Source organism: Panthera uncia, assembly GCF_023721935.1.
Source record: "Panthera uncia isolate 11264 chromosome C1 unlocalized genomic scaffold, Puncia_PCG_1.0 HiC_scaffold_3, whole genome shotgun sequence".
Lineage (NCBI taxonomy): Eukaryota > Metazoa > Chordata > Mammalia > Carnivora > Felidae > Panthera > Panthera uncia.
This window is the reverse complement of record NW_026057584.1, coordinates 102,012,841-102,033,627: the sequence shown is the minus strand read 5'-3', so window position 1 is coordinate 102,033,627 and position 20,787 is coordinate 102,012,841. Positions and strand designations below refer to the sequence as shown.

Genomic DNA, 20,787 nt, shown 5'->3' with positions numbered 1-20,787 from the left:
TAGCGATTTAAGGAGCATTCCTGATGACGTTTCTGTTGGATAACAGAGTTCAGGAACCGCTGGCCCAGTTCCGATTGGACATCCAGTTCAGTGGATGAATGTAAATAAATGCAAGAAGGAATGACCCAGACTGCCAGGCTTCCTCAGTGGCCTCTGGAGCCAACTCGACCACCTTGACCCAGTGCCTACATCTTCCTTCGCATATGGAATGGGTTTGGGGGAAGGTTTAATGAGATACTCCACTTAAAAAAAACTTGCAGAACGCCCCGCACAAGAACACAGTGTAGGAGTTAAGGGAGGAGAGATATATAAACATCTTTATTGAAGGGTGATTCACATCCGATAAAATTCACCTGTTTGAAATGTACGATTCAACGATTGCAACATATTTTATGACCTGTGGTTTTATTAGTCTAATAGTATTGGTACTAATTTCCTTTTTCTTCTACCCTGGTTGTCCTAGCTGGGGGCCACAGGAGCTAGGCTCCTGCGTGCCAAGGTTTGAACACTCTTCTTAACACAGAAGCAGGTGTGATCCTGGCTTCTCCTTCTCCTAGCCATGTGTCTTATAAGCACCCTGGCTTGCTGCCTCCTCCCTATGCTGGTAGGACCACAGCAGCTGGCCAGGCACAGTGTGAGGACTGTGGGTCACCAGGCCTGAGCAGATGGCTATACCCACACCCTGTCTGTGGTCCTGAGATGGCTCTCAGGGACTCAATGGGTTACAGGAACAGGGGTGCGCCTCTCTCCACCTCCAGCTCTCCAGCCATCGTGCCCTTACCCTGAGGTAAGCATGACATGTCCTGCCCTTTCACTGTGGCTCCTTCATGTGGTATCTGGACTGCACAGGACAGTTCTCTGGGGACCTTGAGGCAGAAGAGATGGGAGGGGGTGTCGGGGCATCAGGGCCACTGTGCTGCCCAGCACCCCTTCTGGCAGGCCTGAGCTGGGCTATTTTTATTTCAAGATGTCCTTCAGCAGCTAAGACAGTCTGTTCCTCCCTCCTCATCTTGGGACCTGATCTCTGAGTTGACCGTGCTCACCGGTCTGGCTCTCGGATTTGTCAGCCTGTTCTTCCATACCTGTATGTGCACCGCGAGCGCGTGTTTCTGCAGGACTGTGTATGTGCATGCAGCCCACATGCAGGAGCGTGTGTGTGTGTGTGTGTACGTGCACGGGTGTCCCAGGACACAAAATGCATGTATCTCAATGGGCAGCAAGTACACAGGTACAAAGACCCTACTGATTTCCAGTGTGCATGCAGGCAGGTGCCCAAATACGTAAGCTGGTGCGTCTGGATATATGCAAGGGTATGTGTGCAAGGTTCTGCTTAAACAAATTCTTCAGTGTTGCCAGGTGAGGAACCACAGCTGTCAAATCACGTTTCAGAAATACTGCCTGCCAAAGACCAGACACGAGACTCCGCTTCGCTGCCTTATCGCATCTAATCGTGACAACTTGAGGAGGCATCATTCTTGTCTTTTACAGATGAGGAGTCCAAGGCTCAAGGAGTAGTAACGTGAAGTGGCAGAACCGGATCTGACTGGTTCTAAAGTCTTTGCCTTTTGTTAGTCTGTGTTGTCTGCCTACAACGATGGGAAACACACACACACACACACACACACACACACACAGCACATTTTAATAGCTCAAACGCAGTGCCAGCGGGTTGCTTTTATGGTCTGCGAAGACATCTGGAGTGTAGTTTTTGCTGGGGAGGTCATTGAAGGACTGGCCTTGAGTGTAAATGCTCAACTCAGACAACCTGCCCAAAAGGGTAGGCGGGCAGCCGGACTCTAGGGTCCTAGGGCAGCAGCCTTCAGAGGCTCCCCGATGAGAATGGGCAGACTGTGTCCCTTTACCCACAGGACAGGCTGGGCCTCTGCTTTGAGGACCCCCAATCTAACGCTGAACCCTTGGCAAGAGAACGGCCCCACGTAGGAGCCAGATGGGAAGGCTCCCCTTGCCCTTGCCTGCTCTCTGCCAGCCTTGGAGAGACCCTGTTGTGTCCTGTCATTCCCCTGTTACCCAGACTAAAGCAGCCTCAGGAAGGGAGGGAGAGAGGGAGGCCCTCCACCGGGAAGCCCCTTAGAAAATAAACAGCTGTGCTTTGTGCCTGTTGAACCGCAGAGACTTGTCAAGCTGCTAAACCATCTTTCTCTCTTGTTGACCATAAAATATATCAGCCCTGGAGATGGTGGGGGCTGCAAACTGCCTTCAGGAGCCCCTTCGGAGAGGTCTCCGGTCATCCCAGCCATAAATCAGTGCGTGACGAGGCCGGCATTCAGGCCCTGGTTCCACAGGATCGTAATGGGCTACCGCAGGAGTCCCAGGCTCCAGGCAGGGTCTCTTGGCACACCACCTTCCCCACTACTCCTAATTCCCCTGGAAAAAGGGGGCTTTCTGCCCACTTGAGGTGTGGAATGGTGCCTCCCTTGGCAAAGGTAACGCAAAGCTAGGGGAGGGACTTAAGGGGCCTCATTCCCCCTCCTCTTGCTGCCTCTGTGTTCTGCTGCTGGGAGACACGGTTCTGCATCATCAGGAGGTCCTTGGGGAGCACCTCAGAGAGTCCTTGCTGTCCTGCAGCTCAGTGATGGACTTTTGGCTCCTCTAGCCACCCCCAGCCTCCTCCCTCCTCGGACATACCTCAGGGCTGCAGATCTGAGTCACTTTGGCTGAGCAGGAAGTCCACACCCATGCAAGAGGCTCAGATGGGGCTCAGGGACCTTGGAATTTGGCCTCGGCTCTGTCACCAAGCAGCTGGTGACCTTGGGCAATGCCTTCACCACTCCCTGGGGCCCTGGGCTCCTTGGCTACACACCCATCAGCCTAGGGGAAAATGACCACCAGCTTTGCATTCAGGGCTCATAAAGCCCAGCTCTGTTTCTTATTCTGAGACCCTCCAGAGGGGATCATAGTTCTACTCCCGGTGGGCCCTCCTCAGCAGAGCCAGTTTGGGTCCTCTGGGCAACAGACACTGAGACAGGGTTAGCAATGCAAGCGGCTTATGAGGGGTCAGGCCTGTGAAAGACAAAAGGGGGGGGAGCAAGATGGGGCGCCACAGACTCAGACCCACACGCAGTCGGGACTCTACAGGGAGATGCGGAGTGAAGACGGCCCCCAGAGGTATCCTGTGCCAGGCTGGAATAGCCAGGCCCTAGCCCCTCCCCGGCCCCTTGCGGTCCCTGGTTCGGGTGTCCCGGAAGTGCACGGACTTGACCTGGAAGTGGAGGGGAATCCAGAAGGCGTTGCCGGTAGGCTGGAGGCTCCTGTGCTCCCACCAGTGAAGGGCGGGTTCCTTCTGGAAAGGAGAGGAAAGAAGCGTCTCCATGCCTGTCGCACCAGCCGCGAGACCCTGGGCATGCGCTTAACACCTCTGAGCTCAGCCCTCTTGTGGCCCAACTGTGAGTCCCTGGTAGCGTTGATGGAGACCCCGTTTACAAGACGGCAGTGCGGTGCCTGCTACGTGGAGGTGATGGGTCGTGGTGACTGCTGTTATAGCCATGGTTTGGGTTTTGGTTTTGGTTTTTTTAATCTAGATTGGCTGTGATTTCTCTCCAGACTGTTGAGACCTCAGTCCTGGAGAGAAGCTTTCACTCCTGCCTTCTCTCACTCTGGACCAGTGGCTGGACCCAACGGGGCTCCCGTCAGCAATCCCTACTGTAAGGGAAGCAGCAGTTTCCACACCTGGTCTCTGTCTCCGGCCTCGGGAGTCAGCCTCGTGTGATGGAAAATGGCTCTAGATCTGTGGTGTTAGGAGACACGCTCCCCACCCCCCGCCCACCCCCCATTCCTATGGTGACGTCCTAAAGTCCACTACCTCAAAATACAGCTGTCTTTAGGGAGAGGATCTTTTTAAAAAGGTAATTAAATTAAAACAAGTCATTAGGGTGGCCCTAACCCAACATGACTGGTATCTTCCAAGAAGAGGAAATTTGGACACAGACACGTGCAGAGAGAAGATGGTGTGATCGCTCGCTCAGGGGAAATGCCGACATCTGTAAGCCAAGGAGAGAGGCTTGGGACAAATCCTTCCCTCACGAGGCTCTCAAAAGGAATCAACTCACCTGACACCTTGATCTCAGACTTCCAGCCTCCAGAGGTGTGGGATGATACCTTTCTGTTGTGTAAGCCACCCAATCTGTGGTGTTTTGTTATGGCCGCCTAAGGTGATGAATACACGTGGTAAAAATGCATCAATCGGAGTGTTTTCAGCTGCAAGGAAGAAGATACCTGAGACTGGCTTAATCCATAGAGAGATTTAAATTTCGTACAGCAGGGAAGCGTCAGGGAGATGATTCCACAATGTTTCAAAGCTCTGCCTCTTCCCAAGTATACACTCTGCCTCCCAAGTTGGGCTTTTGTTCATTGAGCTACTTTAGATAGGTGGTCTTGGGAGGGCCTCTCCGAGGAGATGACGCTTGACCAAATCTTGCAGGTTGAGAAGATGCCAGCCCCGGGCAGAGCTCAAGGAGGACCAGCTTTCATTGTCCCGAAGCCAGCAACCATGTCCCCCTTGCGGCTGGGGCTGGGGAACTATTGGTCACTGACTTTGACTCCCAGCCCAAGGACACCTGGTGCACTGCCTGCCTTCAGGCAGTGCCAGGCGTCCATCCAGCTCATTATATTCGACTATTTTCCATTCCTGGCAACATCCGTTGAAGGATATGCAAATAAGAAAATCAACTGAATTTGTTTCACAAAGAATGACATTTAATCAGCACAATAAATCCTTACATATAGCCGTTGGCTGAGTAAGATGACAGTTAATGGAGAGAGAGAGGGGGTAGAAGGAAAAGTATGAAGGGCAGAGAAATAGAAAAGAGGAACAGAGAGAGACCGTGGTTGCAATAGGGCTAACGAAGAGCCAAGGTGTCCAGAGACCTGAGGTTGTTCGTTCGTTTGTTCACTCATTCGTTCACTCAACAAATATTTCTTGAGAACCGACCAGGTTATAGACACAATATGGACACTGAAAACATGGGAGTGATCAAAACAGATACTGCTCCTTGTCTCCTGGGGACTCCCAGTGCACTGGGAGGAGGAAGACAGTCACAACACAATCTCACGGACAAATACATAGTTACAGTCAACAATAACTACTATGAAGACGTCAGGAGGTGAAGAAAGCCTTCCTCATAGAACTTCAACAGGATGAAGGGGAGTTAACTAGGCAAGTTGGGATTGAGGGTTGGTGTTTCCAACACAGGGAAACATTTCTGCAAATGCCCTGGGGGAGGAGGAAGCATGGCTCCCCCAGATCTGAAGGAAGGCCAGTGAGATTATAGCACAGAGGTGGAGCCGGAGGGTAGAAAGAGGTGTGGTTGGGGAGAAAGGTAGGGCCGGATCACACGGGGTCTGCTGGGTACGGTGAAGAGGTTGAATCTGTACAGAAGTACGATATTAGGATTTAAATTTTGAGACGACTTGGGTATCCTGGTAGAGAATGGACTATAGGGATAAGGGGGAGTCAGGTAGGCTGGCTGAGCGGCTCTTGAGCTGGTCTAGGCAAGAGATGATGGCGGCTCAGACTAGGGAAGGATCTTGACCTCGGCACTATTGGCGTTCCAGCTTGGGTGTGGAGCCCACTATTGTGGGGACTGTCCTGGACATTGTAGGATGGTTAGCACATCCCTGGCCTCTACCCACAAGATGCCTGTAGCACCCACCACAAGTCACGGCAACAAAAAAGGTCTCCAGAATTTGCCAAAATTCTTCAAGGAACAACACCTTTGGACTAGGGGTATGATGGAGAAATGGAGAGAAATGGAAGGCTTGAGGGCAAGTTGAGGTGCAGGTGAACAGTTAGGACGTGGCAACTGAGCATGCAGGGGAAGAGAGAGGAGGGTACTGAGGATGACTCCCAGGCAATGCGATGGATGTTGCTGCTCACTGACATGGAGGAAAAGGAGTCCAATGTGTAGTGGACATGGGGACCGGGGCACAACTGGGCTCTCCTGTGAATGAGCAATGAGACCTCAGGCATATTATCTTCTCGTACTTGGTCTCAGTTTTCCCACTCTCAAAGCGCGGTGTTTTCTGCTAGGTCTGGAGCAGCAAACATGTCAAGTTGCTACTTGTCCTTCCTGCACCGGAGGCAGACATAACTAATCAATTGTGGTTCTCTGAGCCTGGACGCTCCGTCACACGGTGCTCCAGAAAACAAGCGGAGGCGTGGCACGAGAGAGGAGACCTGTTTGCTATTCCTGAACTTGAAACTCCTTTCAGTCCCTTCCAACTTGCCCAATGTTGACACCTTCTCGGCAAGAACCAAAGTATGCTTGAGACATTCTGAGCTACGGTGTCTGAGCAGAAGCGGGGACTCTCAGACTTTAGGCCAAATACTGATCTTACTATGTTAGTTACCCCAAGGGTAAAGCAACAAAACGGGAGTTCCCCATTTATGCCCTTTGTTGCGAAAATGCAACAAGGCTTTGGAAGTCTCCAGTGGCAGGCTCCCGGCAGGCCCTGGGAGTGACCCTGTCTCTCAGAGCTTTTGTCACTGTCTTCCTTTCCTGCTTACTGTGCCTCTGAGATGGTCTGCCTGTCTCAGTCTCCATGTGTCCCACATCCCCCTTCATCTCATTCATGTGCTCTGTGACTACCCCTCCCCCACCAGATTAGAACACACAACATGAAAGTAGATGTTTTATTGTATTTTTTAACTTTTATTCAAAAGCACTTTATGCTTTCTGCTAGTACTTTAAAAAGCAGATGCACAAAATGTGAATTTTTAAATATTTGTCTTCCTTCCAATTCTAATGATGTAGCTAACCACCATTAGAATAACCCTACAGTGCTGCTGTTGGTAGAATTGTGCCCTTGGAAGATCTGGTCAAGTCCTAACCCCTCCTCCTCCCCCCGCCCCCACCCCCCCTCACCCCCGCCGCTCAATAGATGAGTGTGATTTATTTGGAAACAAGATCTTTGTAGATGTAGTCAAATTGAGATGAGGTTACACTGGATTAGTGTGGGCCCTAATCCAATCACTGGTGTCCTATGAAGGGGGAGTTTGGGGCGCAGACACAGGTGGAGAATACCAGCAATGATGAAGACAGAGGTTGGAGTGATGTGTCCACAAGCCAAGGACAGTCAGCGAGTGTCAGTAACCAGCAGACTCCAGGAGAGAGGCATCCTCGGCCCCAGAAGAAGCCCCCGGTTGTTCCAAACCCCCCAGTTTGTAGTAATTTGTTACGGTAGCCCTGGGAAATAGATACAACCCCCAACCCCGATTCCCTGGAAATGAGGCTGCTCTTTATATCTGAGTTGCATGTGGATATTTTTCTCTCTGGTTCAGTGACTCTCGATGGAGAAACAGGTTCTCCCACTCTCCCATCCCTGTCCTTGGATCTGGGCTACACACCTGCTTCTCAGACTCCCGGGTTCCTGAACGAGAAGCTTGGGGAACGGTCTGGGCCTCGTGGGGCCGGCCCTATGGTAGCCAGTCTCCAGAATGGCCTCAATGAACTTGGCCTCCGGGGAGTCCTACCCTTGCCAAGGGCCCACCCCTGTACCTGGCCCACTCACTTCACTTGCCTCATCCTGATCCCAGCCCCACTGGGTCCTGTCTTTGTTTTACATGCTGATCTTTTGTTCACCATGGGTGTCTTATATTAGTTTCCTTTTCACACGATATCACACTTACCTGCAGTGCCGAGTGTTCCGGCATCCCTCACGCTTTGCTCATGAACGGAGTGCCTCACTTGCCTGGCCCTGGCCTTGGCCCTGCCCCTCCCGTGCTGCAACAGTGCCAACTTATGTGATAGGTGGAATAAGTCAGAAGCATGAAGCCAGGTCATGAAAGACATTTGGGCTTTCACCTGGTCTCTTGGGTCACTCATTCTGGCGGAAGCCAGCTGCCATTCAGCGAGGACCCTAGCAGCCCTGTGGAGGGGTGGGCAAGGTGGGGACCGAGGCCTCCCTCCAACAGCCGGCACCGGTGCGCCAGGCCTGTGAGGGGCCGCCTTGGACCCAGATCCAACAGCCCCAGGTAAGCCCCGCCAACACGTTGATGACAGACGCCACACTGGAACCATCAGCAAGTTGCCACCGAATTCCTGATCCACAGAAACCGTGAGAGCTAATACATGGATATTGTTGCTTTAAGCTGTTAAGTTTTGGAGTGAGGTGTTACACAGCATTATTGACTAGTACGGTTCCCTACCTCAGTGTCCATGGCATCCTTCTCCCTCTCCCCTGCTGGCCTCTACTGGTCCTTCAGAACATCTCACTTCCTGTGTCGCCGCTTCCGAGAAGCCTTCCTGAATGCCTCCAGCTGGGTTAAGCACCCCTTACACTCTACTCTCCAGTTGCAGTGATCTCTGTCAGTCTTAGAAAGGCCTTTGTCTTCCCCCACCTACTCTGCCCCCATTTCCATACTCTCTGCTCTCCATGTCTGGAATATTGCCCCTGTTTGCTTATTCTTTCAGACAGACCAGATGTCACCTCCTCCAGGGAGTCTTCTCTGACCACCTGGATAACTTGGGCATCCTTCTGTGGGCCTCCCAAGCACCCCATGCAATCTTCTTATGTTAGGGTTCCGTGATGCTGCTGTCCTGCGTGATGGCAAGTCTGGGAAGGTGGGAACCGTGCTTCTCATCTAATACCGACCACAGGATGGTGAGCGAGGGGGCAGGGGGTGCTTGTTGGGGAACCATGACAAGAGGCAGTTGAGGCCTCTGCAGTAGAGATTCCCAGGCCTGGTGGGGCGTCAGAACCAGCCGCTGAACTTTTCCGAGGTAGAGATTATGGTCTGGGAGGGAGACATTTGCCTCCAAGGACAGACACCACGGACGCCACCCAGATTTCAGGGTCAGTTTGGCACCACGAAAGAAAGGACAGCTACAGCAGGGTGATAAAGCAGGAGCTGCAAAGTCAGCGCCCAGAGGGGCCAGCAGGACAGCATAGTTACCGGTGTCAGGTGAGGGGGCAGGTGGGGACAATGACAAACAGGAGAGATGAGCCCCTGCCAGCTCCCAGCTCAAAGGTCACCTTCCTCAAGAAGGTGTTCGTGGACCCAGGCTGGATCAGGCCGGTCACCCTGTTAGGGGCTCTCTTAGCTCCTAGCCCTTCTCCCTCGAAGTGCTTACTATTATTGTAATTAGCACATTTCTTGTATGATTTGTGTAGCAGAGTCAGCCTCCCAGACAGATGGGAGAATTTCTCAAGGGCAAGACTGCCTGTGTCCCCAGGACCTCACCATGCCCGGCACTTCCAGAGCGCGCTATTTCTATTTGTTGAAGGAGTGGATAATTGGATAAATAATGTTACAACCTAACATGCAGGGTGAGGTGATGGAAGAAGGGAGGTAATGACGTGTGAAAATAAATGAGTGGTGTGTATGTTACAAAATAAGATCACCGGATGGAAGAATAAGCCAGGGAGTGAAGCGATAAGTCAATGGCATCAGCCACCTGCGTGGGAGCAGTTGCAAGGGGTTTACATCTTTAGGGTCTGATCTGCTCGTGAGGTCCTTTCCTGTTCTTCCAGCCCCACCCTCTCAGAAGAGAGCAGAGCTTCCCTTGCAAACCCACTGGCACCAACGATGTGCCAACTCGTGTATTTAACCCTCGCTTTGCTTTCCTTGACTTACAGGCAGGGGAACAGGAGCCCAGAGGGGACAGGTCACCTGTCCCAGGGTGGGTGTGTCTGAGCATCGAGGTGCTTTCCTCTTTTCCCCAGCCCATCATCCACCACATAGGGCCCAGGAGTCAGAGGAGCCTCCTGGTGGCCCCCCTTTTGTCCCGTACCCCCCCCCCAGTAGGTACTACGTGGAAAAGACTCTTTGCTACTGGAGGACGAAGGTCAGATCAGACCCTGGCCGAGGGCCCAGCATTTCTGGCCCGGTTTCGCCTGGGGAAGCCAACTGTGCAGAAGGTCAGGATGCCGACGGGGGTCAGAGTGGGAAAGTTAACATTCCCAAGGCACTCTAAGCAACAGGATTTCCTGACGTGGGACTATTACCTTTCTCACGTTACGTGGCCAGATTGACTTCCTGCCATTATTAACGGTAAGAACGTGACGAAGGCATTTATTTAACAGGAACAAGGGAAGGCGTTTGCTTGACTCTGGACTTTGAGGAGGGCAGTAGAGCAGGGAATTAAGTCCGGTAGGAGGGCTGGGATCCTAGTGCTGGCACTACCTGCCCGTGCCATCAGTTGGAGCAAGTCACTTCACGCCTGGGGGCAGCCTCAGTTTCCTTTTCGGCGCGTGGTGAAAAATGCTGCATCGGAACTCACAGAGCTGCTGGTGGGGAAAGTGAGGACATTTATGGGGGGAAGTTGTTTTGCAGGCTGGAAAGTACCATGGGAGCTTAGATGGCCTCCAGCAGTGTGGTACCTCAAGCTGACCCCTCTCAGCTCACAAGTCCTCGCTGCTTCCAGGAAAAAGTCCCCCTCCGTGGCTGAGTCCAGGCTGACGGCCGGCTGGCGACCAGCTTGCACGTGTACCTCCTGCTGGCTCTGGTCCGGCGGGGTTCTGCCCCTTGTTCCTCTCCTCCCTTCTGCATCTGTACTTCTTTCTGCTGGGGGTTCCTCCCTGTCCTCTGCTCGTCCCAGTGCTCTCCTCATCCACGATACCTTCTCTGGTCTGGTTGCTTCACGGCCGAGTGGCTTGTCCTCTGCGTCTTAGAACCCCACGGTTCTCCACGTGTGGTCATGAGGCAGCAGCCGGGTACTTGTTAGAAATGCAGATTCTCGGGTCCCACCCCAGACGTATTAAAGCAGAAACTCTGGGGGTGGGGCCCAGAAATCTCAAGCCGTCCAGGGAGTTCTGATGCACTCAAGCAGCATCAGATGGCCTGTCTCTGCATCTGGGCTGTGAGCTCCCTACTTACAGGTACTATGTCTCACTTAGTGGCTCCCCAGACCTGGCACACAGAAGCCACAGGTGACCATGACATGGCCTCAGGGAATGCCCGTGCACTGATGCGAACCAGGACTGGTGCCTCAGCAGACATGGCCTCGCCTTCCCACCACCACATGGGGGCTCCCAACATCCCCCCCTTTCCTTCCTTCCCAAGGCCCTCTCCCTAGATGCTCGCAAAAGCTCAAGGCCTCCTGTCTGGCCTTTTCCAGAAAGCCTCCTCTGAGTCCTATGATGACCTGGTCTGCCATCTCCCTCCACAGTCACTGCCTGAAACTTCTGGACACCATCTGGGCCTCACGGCCTGATCCCACACTCAGCGAGATCGCCCTTAAACAGAGGGTCCCCGGGGTGCCTGGGTGGCTCAGTCGGTTGGGCGTCCGACTTCGGTTCAGGTCACAATCTCACGGTGCATGAGTTCGAGCCTTGCATCGGGCTCTGTGCTGACAGCTCGGAGCCTGGAGCCTGCTTCGGATTCTGTGTCTCCTTCGCTCTCTCTGTCCCTTCCCACTCATGCTCTGTCTCTGTGTCTCTCAAAAATAAAATAAACATTAAAAAAAAACAAACAAACAAAGGGTCCCTTCCGCGTGCATCCTTCATGGGAAATTTTGTGCCGCCCTGGTCTGTGTTCACAAGGGCGCTTGTGCTATGGGGTGTCGGCCTCCGCAGTCACCCAGCGGCTTCAGTGGGGGTGGTCAAGGGGTGTGGGTCTGTGAGTCTTTATGCCAACGTTTATAGCAGGAGCAATTCATACCACTCTCCTGTTTTCCTGACCTGAGGATAAAGAAAAGGAAAAAGACCCACGGTCAGCCACAGAGTTTTTCCACCCCGACGCGCTTCAAGCTTCCTGGATGTACCTGTGGAGTTTGCAGTGGTGACTGTGCTAGAAAGGACCTGCCAGGCCACACTGGCCTCTGCCCGACTCACAGCCTCTCAGGGATTTGCTTTTATATCACGGCTCTTGCTGGTGCAGCTGCGTCCCTAAATCCTTCTTTCAAGCCTTGGACAGGAGCCAGCCTCGGGCAGCTAGACTGCCCAGGTTCAAATCCTACCTGCGCTGCCTGGGATGAGTTCGTTATCCGTTCTGTGCCTCAGCGTCCCCACCTGTAAAATGGGCCCGTGTAGTAACATTTTGCTCTTAAGGTCGTGATGCAGATGAAATCAGAGAGGACCTGCGAAGGGCACAGGGTAGAGGTCCCATAGAGGAGTCCCCAAAGTTCTCGGTTCAGGGGGTGATGGCACCTCTCTCCCCGGGATCCCGGGGAGGGAAGGAGGGAGCTGAGGGGGGGGGGGGCGGAGGGCTGGCCTAAGGACTGCCTCCTCTGTAGGAAGCCACCACCAGGCTCTAGATCCAGCATCACACAGGACTCTGGTTGTGGACCAGAATTTCTAACCTTTTTGGCTGCAAGGAGAGAGACCCTATTTCGTGCTAAACAAAATGTTCCTCTTTTGTGCTTTCTCAGCTTCCGCCGTCTGAGAGCAAACAACTTCAGCATCGCCTTAGAATCTATATTCCATTCATGACATCGGCATCTGTGGACATTTGAAAAGTATTCAGACGTGTATGGGTGAGACAGATCTATTTAGTCTGCTGACAATGGATGGTTCCCTGATGGATTCTCCGGAAGAACCCCTACCCGGGTGCCTCCAGGCTGGGGACCAGTCGGGTATCAACAAATGAAGTATGAATATAAACCTTTATTAATATAAAAGATTAATATAAATTAATATAAATATAAATATTCATAAACATAAATTAATATAAACAAATGAAGTATTAATATAAACCTCCCCTCGGGCGTGAGCTTCCTTACCACACCGTGCCGAACATGTAGTAAGATAAACCCATTTCACAGATGAGAACACAGAGGCCCTGAGAGCTCACTGCCCAAGACACAAAGCTAGGGATTAGCAGGGCATGAGTTAGGCCTGAGTGTCCCCAAAGCCCATGTTTTCCCCCAACTCCACTCTTCCTTGCGACAGCTGGGGACTATGAATCTGGTCTCCATGGCTGGGGACAGGGGACTCCTGGAGAGCCAAGCAGGATCAGCTACCAGCTACCAGTTAGCATTCCCAGAGTAGCCAGTGGGTCGGGTGCCTCTGTATTTGTTACCTCATCTACTCCCTCAAGAATTCAGTTAATCGTCCTCTGTAGGAGAAAATCAACTCTCAGAGGGGTTGAGTAACCCGCCCAAGGCCACACAGCTAGGAAGTGGCAGGGTTTGGGCCAGAATCCAGGTCTGTCTGTCCTAGGGTCTGTGTTGGCCCCTTTGTACTGTGTGAGCTACCCGGGGCCTAAGATAAAAGGAGTACAAGTAGGTCTCTTGAGCCATAAGATACCCCTCATGACATGGTGGGTATTAGCAAAATTTAAAATCCTAATTCCTCGCCCCAGAGCTCGTCCACATTGGGATGAATAATCTGTCTCCACAGAGGAAAACGTCAGGGTCTCCGGGTTGAAGAAGAGTGTGGGGAGGAGACTGCTTTTCTTTCTTAATCTCAACTGAAGAGTAATTAAAAAAAAATTTTTTTTAATGTTTTATTTATTTTTTGAGAGAGACAGAGACAGAATGCGAATGGGTTGGGGCAGAGAGAGAGGGAGGCACAGAATCTGAAGCAGGCTCCAGGGTCTGAGTTGTCAGCACAGAGCCTGACATGGGGCTTGAACTCACGAGCTGTGAGATCATGACCTGAGTTGAAGTCGGACGCTCAACCGACTGAGCCACCCAGGCGCCCCTGAAGAGTAATTTTTAATGTGGTAAATATTGTAAGCTCGATCCAGTGCCCAGGTTTATTGGGCAGGAGGCTGGAATGTCCTCATCAGGCATTATCTTTTTGCAACACAAAGAAAAAGACCAAACCCAGCAAGCCTTCCTCCCAGGAGCTGAGAAGGTAATTGTCTAATGTGACTTGTAATCAGTGAAGGTCTTGTCCTGACTACTCGGCTCTCCAGATGGCGCCTCCCATCTCTCATGGACAATAATCCCTGTGGAATTCTGCTTAGCACAGACAGGCCAATACACAGGTAGTGGGTTTTGTTGCCAGAGAGCATTTTGTTTTCTGTGCCACCGTTCCCAAGAAAGTGCTGGAACTAGCCTGCTTTGCATCTGTCTCTTATTCCAAATACCTCCAGAGCAACTCAGAATCCAATGCCTTGGCTTGGGGGCAAGTAAGGGGAGAATGTGGGGAGGCAGAAATCCGCCCCCCCCCCTTCCTGTTGTGTGCCTCTGAGCGAGCCACTCAACCACTCTTAGCCTCGGCCTCCTCTTCTGGAAGATGGGGAGCGTCAGGGCTTCATGCAGGCGGCTCAGGGCTCGTGCCTCCTAACAGCGCCTGGTACATGATAGACACTCTGTGGTCCCTCTTCTTGAGACACTGCTGATCTAAAGGATGGCCAAGGAGAAAGATGGCGTGGTGCGTGTACCCAGGTGCCCTTGGTGGTTGTGGGGCGTTGCTTTGGTCAAACCACATCCCTCCTCAAAGGTGGTCAATGGCTTCCTGGCTTGCCTGACTGTAATCCAGATTCTTCAGCCTGGCCACTGAGACCCTCGTTTCCCAAAATGCCTTTTCAGTCAACTTTTCTATTCTCCGAAAACCACTTAATAAATATTTAAAGAAAGAGCGAATACGATGAATCTAGCATCGTGTGGCTAGAACTCTTGGCCCTGTTCCCAAGAAGCTCATAAGCTAATTGGGAACAAGACTTAAGAGGGCAGAAAGAGAGGAAGTAGCCGTTTATTTTACATGTTAATCAAAGGACCGGAGCGGATCCCAAGTTCTGGTCCTGATGCTGCCCTAAGCATCCCGAGGGCCTGCTCCACTGTGACATTTGGGGGATGCCCCTGCAGTTAAGGGGGCTCTAAGGTCCCTTCACTGAACAAGGACAGGACCTGCACTGAATACGGGTCCTCTAAGCCGTTCATCACAACACCCAGGCCAGGAGGGCGCTGGGAGCCTGACATGGAAACTCCACCACCCCAGAAACCCTGAGTGCTTCGTCATCTTGATCCATGCCCCACCCTTTGCCAACAGGCGTAGAGAACGTCAGAAATAATGTGTTGCATGGTTTTTGGTGGAAATGGTCACCCATTCACCAGCATGATGATGTAAGAAATAAGCTTTCATTGGTTTAAAGTCAAGGTGTTCAAGACTGGCAGATGGGCTGCGTCATTTAGAGACTCGTCCCACCCAGGCGGTATGAACAGGATGAGGATCCGGGGAGGTCTGGGGGCTTGGCTCGGGGCAGTTTGCTACCTGTTGGGAGGATTTTCAGGGGCCCGAGGACAAAGGATTCTGAGGACAATGGGATCCTGCCCAGGAATTGGTGATTATTGCAGGTGAACTCGTGCAGGTGGTGGGGGGAGCCCCTCAAAAGGCAGAGAGCTGAGATTCTCGATGGTACTCAAGAGCCTGCACGGACCACCGGGGCTCCTTGGGAATGAAAGCTGGTTTTCTAAATGCCTGTGTGGCAGGATTGGGACTGGGACTTGCTTCCATGGCAGCCTGGTCATGAGGCTGTGGGGAGGGAGCTAGCCAGCACTGACCCCAACTTCACAAGGGCTACCCTCATCTACCCCCAAACAGCCTAAGCATGGCGCATGACCGGGGTCATAGGTCAGTCCGTTTTCAACAGGGCCTTCTCTTACCTATCATTTGCAGGGCATTTACTGTAGGCTAGCCTAGCGTAGACTCTGTGCTTATTTTTTTGCTTTTTGTTTTGTTTTTTATTTGAGAGAGAGAGAGAGAGAACTTGCATGTGCAAACATGCAGGGGAGGGGCAGAAAGAGAGAGAGAGAGAGAGAGAGAGAGAGAGAGAATCTCAAGCAGGCTCGTTTACGCTCAGCGCAGAGCCTGACGCAGGGCTCGATCCCACCACCCTGGGATCATGACCTGGGCCGAAATCAAGAGTCAGATGCTTAGCCGACTGAGCCACCCAGCCGCCCCTGCTTACTCTGTTTGTAGGTGGCAGATGTGAACCTTCATGACAGCTGGGCACAAGAAAGGCCACGTTCGTTTCTCTAAGCACAGTTAAATCTGTTTCAAGACTCCCCACTCAAAACTGAGAGTTTTGATAGTCAGTCATTAGTCCCTCCCTATGCCCTATTGGCCTATTGGGGGGATTTGGAGGCCCTCCAAGAAGCCACAGTTGGCGGTGCCTCTTTGCTTCATGCTGGGTGGCTGTGGCAGGCACCTTTGGGGTAAGTCTGCCGGTCTGGCTTCCCGTCCAAGTCAGCATCGCCCCTCCAGTGGAGAGCAGCTCCTTCTGGTGGCCATCCTCTGAGCTAGCCGATCGGGGGGACCTCATGAAGGCCGTTGGGCTTCCATGTTTGTGCCTGGAAGTCCCAGGTGTGAGGGCCGCCATTTTCTCAACAGGCAGAAACACTTGCATGTTTCCACATTTTCGAGCCTCGGGTCCTCTCGCCTGCTCTGTCTTTGTCCCTCTCCTCCTTCCTCAACGGCCATCTGGACCTGGACCAATCCCTCTCACTCACTTGGCGTACCGAAACTTCTACTCCTTCTCTCTGTAGGACTCTATAATTTAATTTGCCTTGTTGGGTCCCAAACTCCCAAAGCCCTTGAACTCATAGGGCAACAGAAGCCAGAACCTGAAGGTCCGGGGCCTGGTTGCCCCAGAAAGCAATGAATTCCCTAACGGTGACTACGCTAAGACAGCAACAAAATTTCTCAGAAAATCATCCATTGCATAGGAATCCTCATGTAAGCTCCCAGCAATGCCCTGAAAAGGTGATGTTGACCATAGTCACCCCCATTTAGAAATGGGGAAACGGACTCAGAAGGACTAGTTAACCGTCGTGCGGCTCGTGAGTGGTGGGACATTGGTTTGAGTTCCAGGATCGAAGTCCCCGCTTTTGACTCCGTTCTGTGGTGGTCCTTAAAGTAGGGCCCGACTGTCTCTGGGCCTCCGTTTCCCCACCTGCAAGGCAGCAGATCCCGCTTCCCAGCAGGCAGACTGAACGCAGCAAAGCCCAGGCCTGCGGGTCTGCACCTCCTTTGAGCTGGGCAGCCCAGGTTTGCAGGCAGAGAGTACCCCGCAGCCGTTTGAAACATTTATGCTCAGCCTCAGGCCCCCTGGTGAACAAGGAAGTGACCCTGATCTGGGGGCGTCTCATCTTGGGGCTTGGCAGTCATAAATGAGCCACCAGCTCTCAAGCTCCTGGTCTCACAGGTGAATAACCCGAATAACGACCTCTGGGATATCAAAGCCGGCAAACGATCCTAGAAACGGCTCCTGACAGCGGACTTGCATAAGAGTATCTCCTGGGCGGGCACATCCCCCAGATCCCACTTGCCTTTGAGGGTATCCTTGAATGGCCGTATGTCATTTTTAGTAGCTTCTGCCTCCCTCACAGCGAGGGATCTTCGAAGAGGGGACGCCTTGGGCCCCACCTGGTCTGTGTTCTTCGAGGAGGGGACAGGGAGGGAAGATTTCTCCCACCCCCAGCATACCTGGCTTGTTTCATCTAATCTCCAGCCTGTTTTTTCTGCTGTCCATCCCGAAGACGGTTTAATCTCAGAGCTAAAACCACCAAAAGCAACTGTTTCTTTCCTCCTGTGACTGCTAGGCGGGTAACAGCACCGTGCAAATTCGTTTGGCCCCAGGGCCGGAAAGCATCAAAGGCATTTGGAGAGCTCATGAGTCAATTTCCATGAAGCCTTTGGACAGTGATGTAACCACCACTTGTCAGTCTCCCCAGCGCAGCAGCCCTGATCCCCCAGAGCGGACATCTGGAGCAGAGACTGACAAGTGGATTCCAGAGCCCAGCCCTGCCTCCCGCCCGCTCCAGCCCAGCACGGCCGCTGCCGCCAACAAGGACACACAGTGTCTTTCTACACATTCCCACGTACGCACACCCTCCTCGCCCCCCTCTGAGCTCCAGCCTGCGTTTCCGGCAGTGTGAATTCTGACAGCTCGGGCGGGTGTCGGCCTCACTGGTACATTCCTCGCTACACCACGCTGCCTAAAGCACCTCGCTGTTCCGGAGCCTTCCTGCCGAGCTCCCCACCCCCATCTCTCCTGCTGAAGGTGCGAGGAACCTCGTGGTGGCTGCATCTTTGTCCCAGCGAGGCCTTGCAAAATGGCACACAACCCCCCCCCCCCACTTGCCTATAATTTGCTGTGCTGGACTTCTGAACACATTTATTTGGTGCGGTATCTACACCCCACCAAACATCTGGAGGGAAACTAGGGGAAAACCCAGGAATTTAAATGTTTATTCTGTACTGTAATTTCAAAAACCAAATCAGGGAAACTTCACATCTTTAGCCAACTGCTTGGCGGTGTATAGACCTAAGCCAAGATGTAATCTGATAAAGGTTGTCTGCCCTTGCCCTCTCCGGGTCTCTTCATATGTGATCACCACCATATAAGGGCCACGAGTTTGTGAATCTCCTAAAGCTTTTCAAGATGACGTCAACCATAAAGCAAAAAGACCCACCCACTCCATAATTAGTTGGCGGTCACTCTTCTGCCAAGTTGCCACTCCCTTTTGTCTGCTAAAGGGAAAACCAATCAAAATTAATGGAAAACTGAAGGATTCGACCATTGTAAAGATGAAATTTTAATATCTTCAGGAATTAGTTACTTGGATTCAATACTTTAAAAGACATAATTCCCAGCAAGTGACATCTTCTTTCTTCCTTCCACAATTTTTTTTTTTTACTTAAGTTCTAATGTCAGACACTAAAAGTAGGTTCTAGAATACAGTATAACACTTAACTCTCCCCTAAAGAACTTGGGATCAAGTGGGATTGGCCCCCGTTTAACAGATCATCACATCCAAGCGTGAAAAGCCCAAGGAGATAAAAGGGCAGGAAGACACTGGGGGAGCCGATCCAGACCTGAGACAGAGGAATGGTTTGTGAATAATGCCATTCCTGTTCAAGAGTCCCAGTGCTGGTGATACTGAGGGTTTCAAGATGTCAGCCTCCCTCCTGACCAGTCCTGCTGGTTTCTCACTGCTCACTAGCCAACATGAAGCCCCATCCCCAATCAGTCCTTCTCTGCTTTCCCCGAACTCTGCCAGGAGAATTCCCAGTTTGCATCCTTGGTGAAGCTCCCCCTCTCCCCCACTCCTTGCCTGCCGCTACCAAGATGCCCTCTGTCCATCTACCCACCTGCATAAACACTGCCTGTCTTTCGTGCAGGTCCTGCCTCAAGGCGTATCAGCGGTGTGGTCACACGAATGTCCCCTTCCAGAAGGGCCCCGTTCTTGGTTTGATGCTCTGGTGCCGCCATCTTGAAATTCTTAATAATTTTATCTTTGCTCTTGTACATTGCAGGTGAGGTCCAATGGGATGATGGAGCATGGTTGTGAGCGGAGGAGACAAGCACAATCCGGCTGCATGTGTTTGCGATGCCCTATGAGCACGGGATTCCGTGGGCCCACAATTCGTGGGAGCTCAGTGTCTCTCAGCACGAGCACAAGATAAGTGTATTACAGGCGTGGACAGCCCTGAAAGGTCACGCTTTCCGTTTGAACCAGAACTCGCTTCCAATGCAGAAAGAAGGCCCTGGTTCCTGTAGGAACCAGGAACAACTGAGGGGCCCTCCCTGCCACATGCCGTCTTACATGTTACTGTCCTGTACCAGCTGACCACTGACGCTGGCAATGAGGCCCAAAGAAAAGGGAAAGATGAGGCAGCCCACGGTTTCTTTTCCTTCAGGGCTCGCTTTTCTCAGCAGGAAGCTGAAGGTAGAGCATGTTGATGGGATATGTGCATAACAAGAAGCGAAGTAAAAACAGTTTCCGCTGTCCTGGCAAGAACGAAATACACATGCATATACTGGCTATGAAATACAATCTGTGTAATTCAGCGATTCTTTATATGAGTTAATGTTCTTATATTTACATGAAAACTGGCATTGCACAGCATAAAGATAAACAGCATAATGTATGCAAATAATTTAAACGTTTTATTTTATTTACTTAGAGTGACATTAAATAGCAAGCAATCACTATGGCAAGATGAAACAGACAGAAACCACAGGAGGGAAAAAGTTTGCATTTTGGGGTTTTTAGTGACACGATTTCCTGCCTTTTTAAGCAGGGGACCCCCATTTTCACTTTGCATTGGGCCCTGTACCTGTGCAGCCCGGCTTGCCTTCAGAGCACGTCCAGGTGATCCCCTCCGGAACCTCTCCAGCCTGCAGCCACTGCCCCACCCCCAAACACCGAGAACTTTCCTGCAATGGCCACTGCCACCCATTCATTCAGTGAGACGTCCTTGTCCTCCCCTCCTTCGTCTTTTTCTAATGACATTGCTCTACCTCACAGGACTGTCAGAAGGCACAAGGGGATTCTGTGACTGGAAAGCTCTGGAAGATCTTTGTTGTATTTAATTTGCATTGTACACAGTAGGCACTCAATAAATGCTTGTGGCAGGCCATTGATTGAACTGTAAGGTCCCTGAGTCTGGGGACCAGGTCTTACACCTCTGAGCGTTTAAAAAAATTTTTTTTTATGTTTATTTTATTTTTTTAATTTTTTTTTTAACGTTTATTTATTTTTGAGACAGAGAGAGACAGAGCATGAACGGGGGAAGGTCAGAGAGAGGGAGACACAGAATCTGAAACAGGCTCCAGGCTCTGAGCTGTCAGCACAGAGCCCGACGCAGGGCTCGAACCCACGGAACTGTGAGATCACGACGTGAGCCGAAGTCAGCCGCCCAACCAACTGAGCCACCCAGACGCCCCTGTTTATTTATTATTGAGAGACAGAGAGACACAGAGCATGAGCAGGGGAGGGTTAGAGAGAGGGGGGAGACACAGAATCTGAAGTAGGCTCCAGGCTCTGAGCTGTCAGCACAGAGCCCGACGCGGGGCTCGAACTCACAAACTGCGAGATCGTGACCTGAGCCGAAGTCGGTTGCCCAACCGACTGAGCCACCCAGGAGCCCCGCATT

At 52.0% G+C, this 20,787-nt stretch overlaps 1 long non-coding RNA gene across 1 annotated transcript; it reads left to right on the top strand.

Moving 5' to 3' along the window:
- The first annotated feature begins 3,051 nt into the window (after positions 1-3,051).
- LOC125911940 (uncharacterized) lies at positions 3,052-20,223 on the top strand. The gene is made up of 3 exons (XR_007454519.1): positions 3,052-3,404; positions 12,327-12,545; positions 19,165-20,223. It is a non-coding gene; the product is annotated as an uncharacterized LOC125911940 (long non-coding RNA).
- Positions 20,224-20,787: the final 564 nt, after the last annotated feature.